General features: G+C 40.2%; 1 protein-coding gene across 3 annotated transcripts in view; it reads right to left on the bottom strand.

The window, feature by feature from the left end:
• large2 (LARGE xylosyl- and glucuronyltransferase 2) overlaps positions 1-20772 on the bottom strand; it is a 142697-nt gene that overhangs the window by 44828 nt on the left and 77097 nt on the right. The window contains exon 1 of one of the 3 annotated variants that reach the window (XM_030724548.1): positions 6519-6703. The exons of the other annotated variants lie outside the window; for them this stretch is intronic. The gene's annotated coding sequence lies outside the window, so the exon portion shown is untranslated. Of the gene's footprint in view, positions 1-6518; positions 6704-20772 lie in introns of those variants that run through there. 3 annotated transcript variants of the gene reach the window in all.

Here is a 20772-nt window from a genome sequence, read left to right as displayed (position 1 = left end):
AGATTCCAGAAAAGGACAGCAACCAGTGAGTAAAATTCCCCCTCTGAAATCCACCACAAATTTTTTCTGCCAGTCTGTGTCAAACACCACGTTTTGCTGAATTACTGATTGGACTGTGCTGGTCCAAAAACAGAAAGGGCCTGTAAATTACTGATGAACAGCAGCAGAAGGATGGATGGATGTTGGGGTGAAGGACGGGTTGGGAAGGAGTGTTTATTGTATGATGTGATGAGAGTAAAGCATGTTAGAGTGACACAGAGCAGGTTAAGACATTTCTATATAGGAAATAATAAACTGAGATTCCTACACTTCTGTCCTGATGTTGCATCAATTAAAATTTACTGTCACAAATAACCGATACTGTGGGCAGAGCCCATTCAAAGAGTATGACCTGGAATATTTGTTATAACTAGGAAGTCATAAAAATACTGGTCCCGTGAATACTTGTCACAGAAGTCAATTATATTGTTAATAGTGTGACATCCTTACTGCTTACAGCTCTGGATACTGTGGTTCCTCTGAAAAAGAAAGCAACATATCATAGATGTTTGATTCTTTAGTATAACTCATAAATGCAACGCCTTAAAGCAGATAGCTCTGGATGGCACTTCCTTAGCCCCCAGTCACACTGTGAGGAATCTGGGAGTCATTTTTGACCAGGATATGTCCTTCAACGTGCACATTAAACAAATATGTAGGAGTGCTTTCTTTCATCTGTTCAGTATCTCTAAAATTAGAAACATCCTGGTTCAGAGTGATACTGAAATACTAGTGCCTTGAGGTGACTGTTGTGATTTGGCACTATATAGATGATGGATGGATGGATGGATGGATGGATGGATGGATGGATGGATGGATGGATGGATGGATGGATGGATGGATGGCATGACAAATGTTGCAAAGCTGCAGGGTTAAAGTAAAATGAGTGTATTGAATAATTTTCTTGACTCCTGATTTGTACCTGCAGGCAGCCTCTATTGAAAATAGAGGCTATTGAAACCTTCTATTGAAACCTGTCAGTCATCACAGTGTATGATAATGCAATTAGGAACCTAAAGCAGTGCTTTAGTCCAGTGGCTGTGTCCTCATTCTGGCTGAAGAACTTTTTCAGCACCAAGCTAATCACAGAGAGGATAGTCCTGATTAAGGGACTAATCAGCAGACACTTCCTGCATTAAAGGAGAGAGATGAGAGCAGAGACCAATAATCAACTCCACTCGTATCCTCTATTCACCTCCCTGATCCACAGCCAGTGACAAGACCACAAGAGTGCTCAAGCCTCCTCTCGCATGACTACTTGATGCCCTGGGAGAGACGTGTTTGCCTGTCAACAACCTTAACAAAAGAGGCACCGCTTTACATTACGCTGACACTAAAAGCTGATCCTCTTTAACCCATAAATAAATAATGAGGAAAATTAAGGAAATACAGGCTGTAAATGAAGAGCAGCACACACACTGTGTTATTATATATACAGTAACCCAATTATCCCTCCCAGCTTCTGATCACTGAAATTAAGCTGATTTCATAGCCGGCAGTAGGGTGCCATATTAATGTTTTTTTCTTGTTGTTTTGTTTTCTTCCCCATTTAACAGCACCTGTGTCATTCTTTTTCTCAGACCCTGCAGGATTCAGCATGCTTCATCAATACCACAGTTGTGACTTTTTGCATTGATCATAAATATTAAGCGCAAACAAATATACCCATTAAAATGACACATCAATATGAGTTCCTGGTTCCTGTCAGGCTGAAGCTCATCAGTATGTTCCTGACTGGGCAAAAGATTTTTGCTTAATGGTGAATCCAAAAAAAAAATATACTTTCTTTCAATTGGCCAACAGGAGGCAACTTCTCTGTGTGCACAAAGAAGTCCGGCTGTATATAAGCTCCATTAATATGTGACCATAGTGGTGATGAGTTGGACTCCATTTGCTAGGCTTTTTGAATACAATATGATGCTCATTTTTTTAAAAATCATGATTACTATTAGAGTCAAAAAGGAGAACAAGCATTCTGTGGGCTCTTTAAGGCAAATTTACCTCATCGCTGCCAAGTCAGAGCCGCCCCTCACCATGTCTGCTTCAAAACCCCAAAATAGCAACACAAGATGAGACTGGTGACTTTAAAATGCTTCCTGCTGCATTTTATTCTTAATATCCTTGTGGGCCGACACTATTAATGTTTTTGAAAGCCCATAAGATGCTCATTTACAGGTTTGAAAAATAATTCTTAATTAAAACCCCCTGTCCCAAAAAGCTAGTCTGCTCCGACTGCCCTATCAGAAACCCCAGGAACAGGCCTACATGGTTGGACCAAAATTGCACCCAGATTAAGGGTCCCACTGAAGTTTATCGTTCCCAGAAACACTTGAACTGTGAACATATAATGTCAGAAAATAATAACCAGCTGACATTTCACAAGTGCATACGGCAAAGTGAAAACAAAGTAACCCACAGCCAGCTATTGGTTTTAAACTGATTTTCCAAAATGTGTTGTTGTCCCTCAACATTAAAATTTCCACACAGTATTAGAATAGCATCAGTGTTAATGATTATGTTAGCCTCACAATGTATGCAAACATAACCATTAGCATGTTGTGAGGACAGTCTCATGGAAATGAAAAGCAAGCCAATCAATCTTAACTTGGGATTATATGTGTTTGCAGTAAGCATAAGTGGATTTTATGAGTATATAAAGACATGGACTATGAGGCAGCTGCCATACTTTGTTTGACAAAATACCAAAACAGTCACTCTATGTGTAATATAGTGACATACTAGATAAGTAGTGAGGGGGGGGAAGACAACCAACAAGTCAGTCACTTAGTTCAGCAACACAGTTTTCTGTGTGAGAGAATAGCTTCATTTTTATGTGGACGTCTTCATGCACAAAAAGCTATATAAAGCTTTCCCCTAACGGGCAAATCATAATACAGTATGTCCTGTTTAGACTTGGATCAGAATTGGACATCAGGCGTTCTGGGACACGCTGTCTTTCTTGGCTATGGTCAACATTCACTCAGGAAATGAGGCAGCAACAACAAACTGAGTGAAAACTCAAACCACCTCCTGACTGCGAGCATTGTCCAGGATCACACATCTGTTACTCAGGTTTGTACACGAGCATCATCTTTCAGGATTTCTGCATACAGGCGGTGTCCAATGTTTTCAGCTTTCAAAAAAAAGCCCTTTCACCATCCTCTGCCCTCTGGCATCAATGCTCATCGTGTTTCAGCATCTTCCCACCCAGTTCTTCGCTCTTCACCCTCTGCTCCATGACTGCACTCTAAGGCTTGACACTTCCCATTTTTTCCTTACAGCTTCTCTTGAGAGACAAACCTTTTTCTTTAGCACCACAAAGATATTTCCTCTGGTAAATACTCCGTTTCTATTCTTCAGCTCGTCAGTGCAGATGAGGACACACGTTATGAGCAAATCATGAGAAAACTCAGACTGCTGAAATACCGAATAAGAATATGAATCGAAAAACATCTAAAAAAAGATTCAATAATTGATTTGAGCAGGTTTTATTGAAAATTACCTACACTTACCTCGACATCATTAATTCTGTCTGGAAAAATTTTGGCACAATATCATCATATTATCCTTAATATGATTAATTATCCATGTGTATGTCTGCTTGCAGGTCTTGCTTCAGTTGAGCTGCCACTGAAATATGAATAAGCCGTACTGGCTGCCTCAACAACTGCTAAGAAACTCAAAGTGGCAAAACAGAAACAACCTGTCAGTACCAAACTTTTAAACCTCAACTGTAAACCTACTTTAAGATTATGTATTTACCATTAGTAATTTCTTATTTACATTATGACAGTTATATACACACACACACTCCAGGTTCCATTGTATTTCATCTCTTCATATACCAAGTTTTTTTCTTGTTGTTTGGTTTCATTGATCTGATGGATGTTTGTTTATTTGTACCCCCCCCCCCCCCCCCCCCCCCACAAAAAAAAAAAAAAAAATTAAAAAAGAATAAGCAGTCACACAGTAACTGCTGCCTCTGAAGTAGGGTTGGGCCGCATGCTTAAAGTTTCAATCAACTCTGTTGCAGAAGTGTGTTTGTAGCAGTTATTTCAAACCACTGAGATGAGAGACCCAAATGAAAAAGATCATATTAAGGGTGCCTTTAATTGAAAAGATGGAAATAACAAAATAATCAGGCACCACACGTTGCAACTATCAACTAGCAGCATGAAACTACTATCGTGGCCAGCTTACCTAGCAGGGGCTCAGGGATAGCTTGTTGGCTCAGAAATTGTTGGCCATAGAAATGGAGACTATTACACAAAATTAACATCAATCACACAATTCCAAGTCTCCATGGCTACATTTGATGAAAAGATTCATTGGATTACTTTTCTTTTGCTGCTACATTTGCGACCCATACATGACGAGAAACTCAGTCACTGTCTTTTCTCTCCGCTCTTGCTCAAAGCTTTACAAGGTAATTAGTTATTGAGTTGAATTAGCAAGGAGGTAGGCTGCTATATTAGTAAAATAAAGCAATAAAAATTAACATGAAAAACCCATCTCTGAGAAATATCTATAATCAGCTCTGCCAGTTCCTGTTGGCCAACATGTTTATCCGCTCAGCCAGCTGTTCTGAAGGATAATATTCAATATCAATGCCAATATAATTTAACACTTTCATTTAAGTTTCTAGAACATTATCATCAGAATTGATCTAGATTTTAGGGCTGAGGCCACCTGCCTTAAATTTATAAATGTTTGAAATAGTGAGAATAAAGTTTCACTGTCAGTGATCGTGCGACTTTTCGTCTTTTGGCAACATAAGGTTGGCATCGTTGGTTTTAGAGAAACATCTGGACAACTACTGGATGTAGTGACATGGAAGTTGGTGCAATTCATGGTCATCAGAAGATGAACTGCAGGAACTCCTGAGCTTTCATCCAGAGCCCTTCTCATGTGCCATTCCATCCATATTTTATGGGAGCTGAAAACGTTCCCGTCAGCCCCGCTATCAGCATTTTGTGTTTCGTGTCATTTAGCAAATATTAGATGGTTAGCATGGCAAATTTTCCAGCAGCTCAGAGCAGACATGTCATCCTTCCTGAACATTACTTGTCCTTGCTTAATTAATTAATTAATTAATTTTACAGAGTTCCTGTAATAATTCCGCAGTAAGGTACTGTACATCCCCCAGATCAGATTTTTATTTGATTCCTTTCGGTCAGGACTACTGTCAGTGTGCTGGCCTGCTCTGTGAGGTCAAGAGTGTTTCTTTGTGATTTATCAGAGTAAGCTGAGGTGGGATTAGTGGGTTTGTGACCAGGAATGACCTTTTCATTTCATTTCCCTGTACTCCCACAGACAAGAGCTGGAACTGACAATGATACAATGTCCTCTCTTGTGAGTCTTTGCCTCGCACTTTCACAGATGAGCTGGACCACATTTCTCATTTTACACATACACAAAGCATTCTAATATTTATAGGCATTAGTTTTAAATACATAATAATAATAATATTAACTTTTGGAGGCAATAACAGTTACAGAAACTTGAAGATTCTGGGTATGCCATATATGGGGAAATTCCATAAAAGTGGGGTTGATGTAAACCTAGCCCTAATCCTGAATAAGTCATTGTTGCTATGGTGGATGTAAAGAAGTTAAAGTGATACGCAAAATATTTTTGATGGTTTATTCAAACTTAAACCTTTGAGAAGGTGCATATTTAACCAATAGGAGAATAGGAGTTTCACACAGTCATAGCACCAACAGTTCATATAATGCAGATGAAAGATGGTCAGATGTTTGAGACAACTAACAAAAGTCACAGAAAGTCATTTGTGCTGCTAAGAGACATTTTTTAACAAATCTGTTACAAACTTTCAACAGAGGAATCGTCCTGGTGAAAGCTCTTCTTACAAACAGGGCCGCTCCTCTCAGAAACACATGTCACTGCTCAGTTTTTCAATGTCATTCTTCAGTGTTGTGAGCACCACAAACTATATTCCATTCAGCGGGGCAGAAAACCAAGTGACAAATCTGAAAAACAAATTCAATCAAAACTATCTGCATGGATGGGTAAAACCACCAGAGGTAAGATCTAACAGCACGTCTGAATGTAAAACTTCACAGCACACCAAGAAAACCACCACTGCCTGCAGTACACTGAGCAGGAGTGAAAATTCCTCATAACATCTCAAAGGCAAACAAACTTTTGCTGCTGCAAGAGAGATGAAAACAGAGCTCTGTGCGAACAGGCAGGAACCTGATGAGAGGAAGCTGAACAGAGGTGGGTTTAATCTGTGCTCCTGAATCTTTGCTAACACTGTATGCTAGGTTTTTGTTTTTTTCACTCCTACACCTTTTCACAGTTTCTTATTTCACTTACTTTACGGCTAATTTCTTGAGTAAAAAAAGAGAAACAGGACAGAATCACGACGCAGAAACAAGCCAGTGCAAAACGCTTCAAAACACACATGCAGAAAGACCCAGTAAAGAGCAGCAGTGACCTTTACTCTGTCGTCGTACCTGGATATTTCCTGTCCTACGTGCAGCCTGATCCAAGCATGTGGCTGCAAATCCAAGTTCAGTTGCAAGGAGTGAATCGAGCCCTCCTCATTCCCTCCTTCTTCTAATCCTCCTCTTTCAAAGCTCCAACAATAAACTCCAGAGTTCTCTCGACAGACTTTTGTCCCAGTTCTTCACCCTCTGTCACTGCTTCATGCCCTCCTTTCCTTCACTCTGCCTGCTCTCCTCCCACTGCTCCTCCTCCTCCTCCTGCACAAACACACTATAAATCGCCTCCACCGCCAAAGCAATGGCTCTGATTTCAGCCCCCACCTCTCCCTCCTCTCCTCCTCTGGCTTTTTCAAGAAAAGAGTTCAGCTCCGACAGGCAAATAGGCGGAGAAAGGTGGAAAGAGGAGAAATGACAGAGGGAAAAAAGTGGCGTCACCTTACTTACTGTCAAGAATACAGGAGAGACGCTTTGTGGCTCTTTTTTTTTTAAAGCCTTGGAATGCAAAAGACAAGAGAAGCAGTTTGCATAACGATGTGACTGCTTTTGGACCATGTTACCTTACTTCCTGATGGTAAAGCTATAAGGCTGGGTCACAAAACAAGTCAAACCCCTGATACTGTACTATATAAAGCAACAGAACAGAATATGACTACATTTTTTTATTCATTCCTGACAGGAAATTAACAAATTACATTTCTCTTAAAATGTTTTAGCGGTCCATAGCTGCTACTAGATAAATGCAGGAGCTGTACTAGCAGTTGCTAAGAGAAGTTAAAAGGTTTTTTGTTGAACAATTTTCAAAAATCCCATAACTCTGATAGCTTTGGGTTCAGGTAAGTAACTTAGTTATTGTAGTCCATGTGGTCTTATAAATCAAGAGAAATTAGCAAGTGGAGGAGTTTAAGAGGAAGTGTCTATGTCCAGATAACTGGGCCAAGTAAGGTATGCTAGGTGCTCCCACTGCGCAGTGCTGTGTACCAACTGACAGTGGTCCCCAGAATGGATGTCCTGGCAATTAGTCCAATCTACTACAGGTCCAACTCACAATTTCCAGAATTTAAAGGATGTGCTGATAATATTCTGGAGCCATCAGACACCAGTAAGTAAGTAAGAGCCTAGAAAGGTGGCCATAACATTGTGACACAGTGTGCATTGAATTAGCAATTGTCATTTATGTAATTTGTATTAAACCTACCTGCTCTTGTTATGCTTAGATAGATTTTTCCAAACTTATTTAGATCACTGAGAAAACGTGAAAATCTTACATTGTTACTTTACAATTGCAAAATTTCAAATCCTCAAAATCAGAACTGTAAAGGTATAGAATCAAAGTCTAAACCTTTACAAATATCACTCGGCAGTGTGATCGAAAGAAATTTGACAAAGTCGATAAATTAACTAACATTTGATATACCTTATACCTAAATCACAGTATAGGTATATACACAGTATAGCTTTCCAATAACCCATGAAACATGAGTGTTTCCACATTTGCAATGCTAACGCCTCTCATGGTATTAGAAAATCAGAAGTGGTCAGCATGTGGAAGTTGAAGGCCCAAACTAAAACCTAAGACTTCACCTCGGTGACGAGGTTTAGGGTAACATTGTGCTGTTGCTCTCTGAGGAAAATGACTTTGCATTTTATACATGCACAATTTGGTGATAACCCTCGGCATTCAAGATTAGATTCAGACCCACAGCCAGTTTAATGTTCATGACCAGGAAACTTGCTTTTTTCTTTTCATTTCTTCCAGCTACAACTTGCGCAGTTCCAGACCAAGCACGGATCCTTTAATCAAATACACTTGAATACCTGCAGACAGCTATTTGCTTGTAGTTTTATAGTTTGGCAAATGTGATTTCACTCAGAGGGAATTCACCCTGGCTCATCTTCTGTTTTTTTCTGCCTGTAGGCATAAAGGTAAGCACCATAATAACAAAAGCACCATGAGGGAGGGAACGCTCTATAATTACAGTGTACACAGACCTACAGTGTTGGGGAGGAGTGTGCCAAGAACCAGTCTGAGCACGCTGCATGCCTGAGCTAACGAAGGTCTGCTGATAGACGCTTCATTAAAGACACAGATCAGTGGAGTGGATCAGCGGGGAGGCTGGGAACCGGCTACAGCTCTCATCTCTTCTCCGGAAACAGCTCACACACACCATCTGAAGTCATAGCCCCAGGGAAACTCTACTCTGCACACGAACGTCAGGAACATCTGTAACAACTGTCTGCTATGTAAACTGTGAACAGAGCTGTGGGCAATCTACCTGCTTCCTTCAGAATATCAGGTTATAGGCATTTCAAGTACTGCTATAACAGACACAGATCACTAATACCATCCCATCTTTGATCTTTTATTACAAGAACTGAAACAGGGACATAATAGAATTTGCACATAATAAACCTGTCTGGTCTATTATGTACAAATTTTAAAGATAAATATCTACAACAATATTTGATAAGATTTTAATGCCAGTTAACCTCATGAAAAAACAAACAAACAAACAAACAAACAAACAAAAATACACATGGTGAGCCAGATTGTTGGATTGGGTAATGTAGCCTCTAGGAGATTTATGAATTTTTTTGTATTGTTATTATTCTTCTATTTAAAATGGACTTATTGTACCTTTACTTATTTTCTATCACAATGTTTGGTCCATATGTTGTTGGACGGTGACACCACCGCAGTGGAATTTAAATCAAACAATCAGCATACAACTGAAGTGCAGACTTTCACCTTTAATTAAGAGGTTTAGCTAAAAACTTTGCATTAACCGATTTGCTGTTTGTGTTGACAGATATGATTAAATCAAACGTTAAATCTAAGGACCATTTGGGTATATTTCCACTTTGTTTTAATTTTGAAAGCACATAATATCCTTTCAGTTATTTTTACGTTTAGATTTTTACTTCAGTTCATATGTTTAATTTTTTTAAGCATAGTTACAGGTAATTAGAGTAACTTTTCTAAATCCAATATGGAAAAAATATTTTAAAAATGCTACTTCTAATATTTTTTACAAATCAGTTTGAAAATGTTTCCAGATAAATTAAAGCTTCCAGTTAAGCAACTTAGAAAAATAAATATATGGTCTAATATTAAACAGGGTTAAATGTATGCTTGTTACAGGTCTCTGCAAAAGTCTTTAGCACCCTTCATTTCTTTATACACTATAACTCCAAATAAATCAAACTTCTGTGAAATCAAACTGTCAACTTAGGAAGCAACACTCATTGACAAACAATTTCACATGCAGTTGTGCAAATGGAATAGACAAGAGGTGGAAATTGGCAATTAGCAAGACACACTCAATAAAGGAGTGGTTCTGCAGGTGGGGACCACAGACCACTTCTCAGTACCTATGCTTTCTGGCTGATGTTTTGGTCACTTTTGAATGTTGGCGGTGCTTTCACACCCGTGGTAGCATGAGACAGACTCTACAACCCACACAAGTGACTCAGGTAGTGTAGCTCATCCAGGATGGCACATCAATGTAAGGTGTGTCCAGAGGCTGGAGGCGCTACCAGGAGACAGGCCAGTACAGCAGGAGACGTGGAGAAGGCCATCGGAGGGCAAAAACCCAGCAGCAGGACCGCTACCTCCGCCTTTGTGCAAGGAGGAACAGGAGGAGCACTGCCAGAGCCCTGCAAAATGACCTCCAGCAAGCCACAAATGTGCATGTGTCTGCACAAACGGTTAGAAACCGACTCCATGAGGATGGTATGAGGGCCCGACGTCCACAGATGTGGGTTGTTCTCACAGCCCAACACCGTGCAGGACGTTTGGCATTTGCCAGAGAACACCAGGATTGGCAAATTCGCAATTAGCATGACTGCCATTAGGTACCGAGATGAGATCCTCAGACCCCTTGTGAAATCATATGCTGGTGCGGTTGGCCCTGGGTTCTTCCTAATGCAGGACAATGCTAGACCTCATGTAGCTGGAGTGTGTCAGCAGTTCCTGCAAGATGAAGGTATTAAAGCTATGGACTGGCCCGCCCATTCCCCAGACCTGAATCTGATTGAGCACATCTGGGACATCATGTCTCGCTCCATCCACCAACGTCATGTTGCACCACAGACTGTCCAGGAGTTGGCGGATGCTTTAGTCCAGGTCTGGGAGGAGATCCCTCAGGAGACCATCCGCCATCTCATCAGGAGCATGCCCAGGCATTGTAGGGAGGTCATACAGGCACGTGGAGGCCACACACAATACTGAGCCTCATTTTGACTTGCTTTAAGGACATTACATCAAAGTTGGATCAGCCTGTAGTGTGTTTTTCCACTTTAATCTTTTGTGACTCTAAATCCAGGCCTCCATTGGTTAATAAATTTGATTTCCACTGATGATTTTTGTGTGATTTTGTTGTCAGCACATTCAACTTTGTACAGGACAAAGTATTCAATGAGAATATTTAATTCATTCAGATCTAGGATGTTATTTGAGTGTTCCCTTAATTTTTTTGAGCAGTGTATTTGCTTCCAAGGAGCCAGACCTTCCTGTAAGTTTTTTATAGTGGACTTGAGCAATAATTTTCCAGGCTTTCTGAAGGACTTTTAAAGGTTTCAGGTGCACTTTGTTACTAGCAGTAATTTGTTCTCATTTCTTTAGTTTAATCAAAAAATTTGGCATATCTTGGTGTGTATCCTTAAAAATTTGAGGAAACGGACAAGTTAAGAGCAAAAACTGAAAAACTATCTACATCAGATGAACAGTATGTGAAAGTATGAATAGTATCATGTCCTTAAGAAGTAGAAAAAATCCAGCAAAGACGCGAGAGATGAATCTGGCCCTGTTTGCTGAAGCTTCATCAGAAATAGTCTCAATGGAAGGATGCCAAGAGGCCATTCCTGATGAAGGGAAACAGGGAGAAAGGGCTCAGGTATGCCAAATTACCCAGAAACACAATTGAAAATCAGTGGCAACAGGTCTCATGGAAGGATAAAAATGAGAGGTATAACAGCGAGTGACTACAGCCATTGGTTAAACATGTTGTAGGCTCTGTCACAGTTTGGAGCTGCATTTCAGCCAGTGGTTTAGGGGATCTTATCAAGACTGATGGAATTATGGAATAATTTGGCAATGTACAACCAACAGCAGCATATCTCTGCTAAACCCTTACAGTCTGTGTAGTCAAGAAAGAAATATTTTGTGGGTTTTCATTGTTTTTTATATCCAAGAAAGAGACAGAAGCACTGCAGTGTGAACCATTATGGCCCCTCTGAGATAAAATCAGGTTTTAACAAACCAAGGTCAGCAGGTCAGCAGCACTTTCTGCACTTTACTCCAAGAACAACATCTTTTTTAATGCCTTCTGTTCTCTCGCTGTGTGTCATGTATAGTGTGAGAGGTTCGGGTAACTATCCTCCAGGTGATTTGACAACTTAACACCAACACTTCCCTCCTTCTTACGGGGTCACAGGTTGGGTTTATTGGCCCATGCGGAGGGGGGTGTGGTGGGGTGGAGGCTGCTAGCACATAAACAACAAACAACAGGAGGGACAGAAAGGTGAAGAGACAAAGGCCTGAGCTTTCTCAGTGAAACAAAAAAATAAAAAAATCTGGTGGATTGTGGGTATCTGTGGAGTGGCTGAGGAGTTGTGTCTCCAGACAAAAGGCTGAACCCTGCGGACTCTGGTGCTACTTTCCCACCGCCAAGGACCCGGTTCGTGTGCCAGTGCCCGTGCTGTTCCCAATGAACCAGCAAAACGCTTAAGAACGGGCCCGCGTTTCCACCGTGTTTCTGTGAACTGCTCCTTTACGTATGAGTGTGGGCGGGTCCTCGTCTGGACACGGAAGCTGAAACGCACAAACGTGGGAGAACACGGCCCCCTTTCTTGTGCTGCAAATACGTTTTACGGTCCAAACCAAACTACTGCAGCATCTGTGTGCAGCACAGAGGTAAACACAGACAGCGATTAGAGCAAGACGACAAGTACGCACTTTGTGTCCTTTTATCTGTGATATGAACCAATACCAAGCAGCAAGTTCAGCCTTAGAGCCCAACCTAATTCACAGCCGTGAAAATCACTTCGCTTTTCTCATGTAATACACATGTAATATGGCAGAAAACTTGATGTTGAGACGGCAGAGTCACGGCCTTCTGCCGCTTTCGGCACGCGTTCCTGGTTCCAGACGAGCTAGCTTGCGGGGCCAGAATTGAACCCGTTTTTCGGCCGAGCACCGAGTGCTTCGGCGGTGGAAAACCCGCCTAATGGTTCAAATTACACAGGCTCCAGACCCCTGGGCCTCTTTCCCACCAACAGGGTTCCAGAGCCCATCTCATTGTTAAAGTTTTGGTTTTTCTGGGTTTGCACAGCCAAAGCTGCTGCCCATTAGCCAGGTAATAAAAAAGATTTAGCCTGCTGCTGCAGTGGTTAGCACTGTTGCCTCACAGCAAGAAGGTCCCAAGTTCAAATCCACCAGCTGCCTGGGACCTTTCTGTGTGGAGTTTACATTTTCTTTCCTGGTACTCCGGCTTGCTCCCACAGTCCAAATACATGCATGGGGTTAGGTTAATTGCGGAGTCTAAATTGGCTACAGGTGTAAATGTAATTGTGAATGGTTGTTTGTCTCTCTGTGTGTTAGCCCTGTGACATACTGGCGACTTGTCCAGAGTCTGCCCTACCTTTAGCCTTATGAATGCTGGGATAGGACAGCTGCTAAGGGCACTGCTGCCTGTGTGGTAATGCTATAGTCACACAAGGGAAATCAGTGGGTGGACACTAGCACAAAATTATTCAGAATGTGTGCAATGAACTCAAAATATTGTTGCCTTTGAAGTGGTTGTTTCAAAGATGCGGACTACGTCTCAGACCCTTCGGTCAGTGACTTTGGTGTGTCTATCCTCTGAATGACTAGTTCACACAACCAAATTCAGTGCAATTGCTGACAACCCCCCCCTTGTCGTAAGGAGGTTGCCGTCCTATTTTTCCTCTAATGTGGCTGAGCCATAAGCAGTCTGACACAGGGTGTAATATTGTGGGATTTATTTTGAGACCATGTCGTCAAACCCTCTTTGAAAATGTTTTCATCTTTTGCACAATACCACACACAGTGGTACTGTATGCATATGTGCATTTAGTGTCTGTATATGTGATTGTAATGACTGACCTCAACAGGAGTTACATATCATTGTGTGTAAATCTGAGGCATATATTTACTGTGTGAGTTTAAGCTCCAGCACAAGCTGTTTTACAGTCCTCTGCTGTGATTTCACTTTCCTAATCTAAGTTCAATGCATTTACCTAGCAATGTGAACTCTATCAATTAAAAATAGGGTCTCATCAGGATTTTTAAAAATGTCTTTATGTATTTCAACAAGTGGTTTGTGAAAGTGAAATATGCTGATGAGCTTTTAAGAAAATTCTCAGGTACAGACATATTAAAATGGTTTTAATTTAGACTGGACTCATGCCTCGATTCTTCCACAGACATATCATCATCAGAGTTTGGATTATACTGATCTCAAATCTTTTTCTGGCTCTTCAGAGGCTAAAACTTGAATCTAACAGCTGACCTCACAGGGGGTTATACTGAGACAGAGTCCGGTTCTTTTAAAGCTCAAATTTTAAATTACTTTTCAAAACCACCTTAATTAAAACAGTCTGATCAATATGTAATGCAAAATTTTCATAGTTCATATTTAATAGAACTTGCTTTGACAGTCAGAAAACTTTATCCATATTTCTTCCTGATCTTTAAAATGAATAACTACTCAGGTGGGTTTTTCTGATTTGAGGCTGTTTAAGGTTCTGATTCACAGTCTGTGTTATATACACATAACACACCTGTCTAAGGAATTATTATAATTTCAAAGGTGTGCTATTTTTACCACGTTACCTGCCATCATACAGCTCATTGCAAGAAGGAAGTGAAGCTGTTACAGACCACCACATTCAAACCACAGGTATTATTTATTGCTGCACGTCAGTTTGAACAAATTCAACAGTCACACAAAGTGATCAGCAAGTATTGCTCTCTGGTGGAATCTGGTGGCTTTGGAAAAAAGCAATTTTCCTTCTTATATTCCAGCAATCAACAAACTGGAATACCGTGAGAGCCAATCCTGTGGTACTGTATCACTTCCTGTTCCTGTTCCAACACACAGTGGTGTTTTGCTCTGTGTGGCTTTGGATCTGTGTAGCTTGATTCATTTCAAACTTTTACATAGTCCCTGTTAATAAATTATTTTGTAATTAATCAGCATATTGATTTATTCTGCCTTACAGAGACCTGGTTATAGCAGGATGAATGTGTTAGTTTAAATTAAACAATTAATCTTTGATTAATTTGAAAGCCTGACTCTTGGCTTTGTACACCCCAACTGGAAAATTCAAAAAACAGTTTTAGTTATTGGTATTTATCTTCCTCCCTTACTCACAGTTTGTCTGATTTCTCAGAGTTTACCTGATTTAGCGCTCAGTTCTGATAAAACAATATGATGGGTGATTTTAACATCCATGTAGATGTGGCATCCACACTGCATTCATTTCTTTGTTTTGACTTTATTGGCTTCTCTCAAAATGTAAACGATCACAGTCATTCTTTTAATCACACTCTGGATCTTATCCTGACATACAGCACAGAAACATTTAACAGTTTTTCCTGAAAATCTTTTGTCTGACCATTTTCTGATAACATTTCATTTTACGATAACGGATTACACTACGCAATAAATGTCATTACAGTAGATGTCTCTCTGAAAGTGCTATAACTAATTTTAAGGAAGTGATCCCTCCACTGTTATTTTCAGTGTCATGTGCCAACACAATGCAGAGCAACTACCGAAACTTTCCTCCCAGATCGGCTGATTATTTTGTTAACAGTGTTACATCCTTACTCCGTGTGCTGCTGGATACTATGGCTCCTCTGAAAATGAAGACAATAAATGAACAAAACTAAAATAATTATAACACAAGAACACGTGAAACATTTAAATCATGTGATCAAACTGAACCAAAGATGCGAATGTTTCACCTGCTTACAAAGAATCATGAGCAGAAACATAGACAAGTTGCAAATATTTGCTTTTTGGTACTGGATTTGCTCACAACTCAGTTGAATCCTGTACTCTGTTTGGATGGAAACCAAAGGTAAAAATAGAGACTAAAAAAATAAGACAAAAAGTTAAAGGACAACAGCAGCTCAACTACTTGAAATTCAGAAAGCAGATGATCCGTGTTTGATAGCACAGTAGAGGATCTCTCTCCATCTCATTCAGTGTAAACATGTTCTGCCCTCTGGCTCTGCACCACCCACCCACATGGACTGTATAAATAATATGACAATTGACTCGCAGAGTACAGATTCACGCACACATCCGCATGCAAGAACTCTTCTGTTTGTATCTCTGTGCTCCAGCCGCCTCCACACTGCATATTCATATTCACAAAGTCCGCTTCTGGACAGTAGAGAAAGTCAGAGGTTTTGTTGAGACTCTGTTATAACCTCCCCAGTTCTGTATGTTCACCTGCTGTTTCTGAGCAACTTTATAATGTCCTCTGGAGTGCGCGAGCAAGGCCTGACAGGGTTGTTGATCAATAGTAAAGATTCGATTGCTCGGGCAGTAGAAATTCTATAGATTATAAAATTTTTATTTGTTTCACGAAACTTGTTTTCAAGACACTTTTACACCCTCTGGAAAGGAGAGAAACTTCTGTTCCAGCTGCTGCAGCTATACACTACATGAAAAGATTAGCATAGCCTGAAAAATAATGTTAATGTGGAAGTGCCTTAAACCTGCATGCTTTCTATTAGCCAGCAGAGGGTGCATATTTATAGCTGCAATGAGAGAGGCATATTGCATGAGAAAATTACCCCACCACTTTACACACAGTATTATTTAAGACATAGCTAGTCTGTGAATGGCTCCAAAACCCCAAGAAGGTCATAGCTAAATGCAAACTTCTAGGCTACAGTCTACAAATCTTACCCAGTAACATTCAAACTCAGGAATTACAGACTATTGAGGGTTTTTCCCTACATGCACAAAAATAGATAGAGCTGGCATCACTAACACCTATCACTCTGGTAGCCCACACTTCCCCCTTTAATTATATTTAATGTTTATAGGACAGCTTCCAGACAGCATATCATCTAGCTCTGAATAAAAAATTTTAAAAAAGAGGATTTTGCACTTTTAATCTTGCATGTGGAAAAGGTTGTTTTTTTCTTTTAAGTGGCACTCCTGAAGAAGTCGCTCATTTTCGTTTGATGTGTTCCACATTTCATACATCTGGAACAGTGTAGTGAGTTAGTTTCATCTGAGGACTAAATAAACCTTCATCTAGCAGTCTTGCCATCATTACCAGTGGCCATGGTTCTGTGTAGCATCTCATCATAATTACATGTTCTTTTTGAGCGCTGTAAGGGACAAAATGTGAAAGCACACAAAGATGAAAACTCTAAATCTGTTTGTTAATGTCCTCGGTGGTTTGGTAGAAACTTAGCTGGAAAACAGCAGTGAAAACGTGTAAGATGAAGCTTGGGGACCTGGAGGCAGTTGCTGCTCCATCATGTGATGGAGCTGAAGCTGAAACTGAAACTCAGCAGAGGCAAAATGAGAGCCCGCGGGCAACTACCAGCTGCTCTTTGCCTGAACACCAACTCAGATAACATGCTTCATCTGAGGCTCCTGGGTCACTCTGTGTGCCCACACACTCTGTGCCTTCTATCTCTTATTACATGGACAGTGACTGCGCATGTCTCACAGAAAAACCAACTTTTCTATCAACTTCTTTTCTCTGGCATTTTTTTTTCTGCTGGTTGAACATTACAAATGCAGGGTGTCCACTTTCTTTTTTTTTTTTTTAATTGTTACAGTGGAGAAACACTTGATGCAACAAATATGTCTGGATACACCTTTGCACCACATGAGAATATTTGAGTTTTATCCCTGATGATCAGATTCATTTTGCATCTCTTTGTGGTAATTCTGTATCTCATTTTGGCTGTTTGGCTCTGTGATGTCGTTTTGTGTCTCTTCGCAGGTGTTTCATCCCTATGTGGTTGTTTTCTATCTGTAGTTATATTTAGTACCTCTTTGTCATCATTGTGTGTCTCCTTGTGGCCATTTATGGTCTCTTTGCAACTGTTTCATCTCTCCTTTTGGCTGTTTTGTTTTGTAGTCAATTTGCATCCCTTTGGCATTGTTTTGTGTCATTTTGTGGTCATTTAGCATCTTTCACCAATAATAGACAAAACACCTCCTCCTTATGGTCAGTGTGTGACTCCCTTTGGTTATTTATTGTCTATTTCCAGCAGTTTGTTTGCTTGAGCTTACTTTGAATTTCTTCATAGGACATATTGAATCTTGGTGGTAAGTTTTTGAGTGGTTGTTTTGCATTTTTCCTTCCTTTGTGGGCTACTAAACTGAGCTGTGTTAAGAAGGGGAAGAAAAAAAGACCCAGAGCCCTGAAAGGCAACCTACATGCTGCTAGGTCTCTTTTTACAGTTTATACATTCCCTCATGACTCAGATTTGTGAGTGCTTATATTGATGCAATGATTATTATTCCTTATTTATGAGATAATGATTAGTATTCTCTCACTGATAAATTCAAGAACTGTGCCAAAAAAGTAGCCAGAAATGCCAGGAGGAATCCATGGTACCGAACAGGCCAATCACAATAGTTGCGGTAACTATATGTGTGTCGACACGTGTAGTTACATTTCAAGAGACAAGCATGTCAGGTTACGCCGTAGGGTTTCAGCGGGGTTTGCAGTTTATGTTGTACCTGTAGCAAAGAATTCCTGCTGAAGCATAAATCACCAGAAAGCCATAAGCTTAGATTCAAAGAGCAGAGCCATGCCATCCTCAGGATGCCTGATCTCATCTGATCTTGGAAGCTAAGTAGGGTCAAGCCTGCTTAATACCTGGGAGTGCAAGGTCCTGTAAGCTAGTCCTGTTATCTCAGCTCTCTTCTCCCTCCCCTCACCCCCAACCGGCCACAGATGGCTGCCCCTCCCTGATTCTTGTTCTGCTGGAAGTTTCTTCCTGTTAAAAGGGAGCTTTTCCTTCCCACTGTCACCAAGTGCTTGCTCATAGGGGGTCGTGTAACTGTTGGGGTTTCTTTCTAATATTTTAGGGTCTTTACCTTACAATATTACAATACTGAGGCAACTTGTGAACTGGCACTATATAAATAAACAGAATCAGGGCTTGCTTTAGTTTTTGGTTTCCTTTTAAATCCAGGATTAAAGATCCTATCAGTTAAGTTCAAGGCTCACCTGTTACATCAGTGAGCTGTGAAGTTTCCATGAACTTGAGGAGTGTGTTGGATCTAAGAATAGAACTTTAGAGGTCATCTTTTAATTCAGCCTTAAGGCCAAAAGGTGAATTGGGTTATAAAGTCAGGGCTTCTTACACTTAGCAGGCTTTTTATTGACGTTAGACTTTACACTGTCAAACTGGATAAGCGGAAGACGATGGATGGCTGGATGGATTCTTACCTCCACAAAAAGCATTTTTCATAGACTTCATTATATATTTTCCTTTATGAATATATTTTTAAATTGTTCATACGGCATGATATAACCCCAACTGAAAAGGCTCTGAGTGCCGATGTGTAGACCATTCTCTCGCCTATGCCAACTGTCTTATAGGAGCACAGAGGACGCTTCCAAGGCAAAACATACTGCAGCAAAAAAAAAAGGCTGACTGACAGACAGCCCCTGCTGGCCTCTTGCTGTGAGCCAGACTTTTTATTTGCTTGTTTCTTTCTTTCTTTCAGTGGGATTCAGCATGTTGGATTTAATGTGTCACATTGTGGCTGCCAGAGCTGATCGTGCCATTTCAAGACTACTCAAAAATAAATGCCTAGTTAATTTACACAGAGCAGATCAGTTGGACAGGAAGTCTGACATAGAAACAGCATAGAAGATCCCTAACATTTGTTATGTGTAGTTACTGACTCGTTCACTGTCGTCCCAACTTTGCTTGGATCAGCTGTGTGTTGTGTTTGTGACATTCCAAACACATGTTAACAGGGAAGTGCCCTCTGATAGGAAAACTATGCAACGTCAATACTCATAACATGTTTACAGGCTGTTTTTCCTATCTCTTCTTTACTTCTACATTTGAATTTTATTGATATAGATCAGCCACTAGCTAATATCAGCCAATAATATCATAATATCAGCCCACCATTAAATTGGTTGGGCTCTAGAACACCCACTGCACAGCTGTTATGAGGGGCTATCAATAGAGGCCAAAACAGTTTTTGTACAAAGCTGCCATTGATCTTAGAGCGGCAAGCTAGAATTTTACCAGTGCTATGGAGCCAGCCTTCAGTGGCCAGTAGAGGAAATGCAGTTTTTGGCAGTTGCAGTCTTATTTTTTCAGTCATGTCATTAGATCATGATTCTAACCCAAAATAATGTCATATGATATTTTGTTCAGAACCCTCAACCCCACCTGGAAATGGGGTAGTTGAAATACCAAATTTGATCCATTGTTTGCTAGAAGACTAATGAAAGCAAAAGACAATACATTAACCTACAGACTAGGCTTTATCTTTCCCAGATGCATCATTATTTTTGTGTGTGTATGTGTCCTCATTGCACTTTGATGCCATGAGACCTCTGTTGGCTTCTGACAATGTGGTGAGTCACACGCTGCTATTTCTGTCCAGGACACGTTAATGCTGCAGTGACAGAAGCTCCCTCCTGTTTCCAGCCTTCAATCACTGACTGGTTTAAGGTCTGCTCCGGACAACGATGTCAAAAATCCATATTTTGCCAGAAGACTGCTTCCTGTGGTTATTCTGTCAATATTCTTCCTGAACAATTAACACTTAAGTTCCAGCCTGATGGTTTATAAATCAGTTACATTTTTTTTTTGTTGCTGTTTATTTGAATCAAGCTTTCCTGCTGTATACAATATTATATTCTTTTAAGTCTTGATTGATGATGATTCTATTATGTATTCTCCTTATTTTATACATGCATGTTAAGTTTCTTATTCTTTCACACATACTAAGCAGTTTTAATAATAGTAGTCCTTTAGAGAGAAAGACCACATCTATACAGTGTAAGAATATAATTTATAAATTTCTAAACACAATTTTGATGAGCCCAAACTTCTGTATTCAAAATGAAGGCTTATTTTCTTTGGATAAAGGTGGAACAACACACAAATATTCTGCTTCTAATGATCAGTGATAACAGAAAAAACAGAGTTTTAACAATTTTGTTCCTAAATGCAGAAAAAATACAGAGTTGTCCAGGACCTGAGCAAACAGAGAAAGTTGGT

Source organism: Archocentrus centrarchus, unplaced genomic scaffold (assembly GCF_007364275.1).
Source record: "Archocentrus centrarchus isolate MPI-CPG fArcCen1 unplaced genomic scaffold, fArcCen1 scaffold_37_ctg1, whole genome shotgun sequence".
In the NCBI taxonomy this organism is placed as follows: domain Eukaryota; kingdom Metazoa; phylum Chordata; class Actinopteri; order Cichliformes; family Cichlidae; genus Archocentrus; species Archocentrus centrarchus.
Note: the sequence above shows the minus strand (reverse complement) of the source record. Positions and strands in the feature narration are given on the sequence as shown.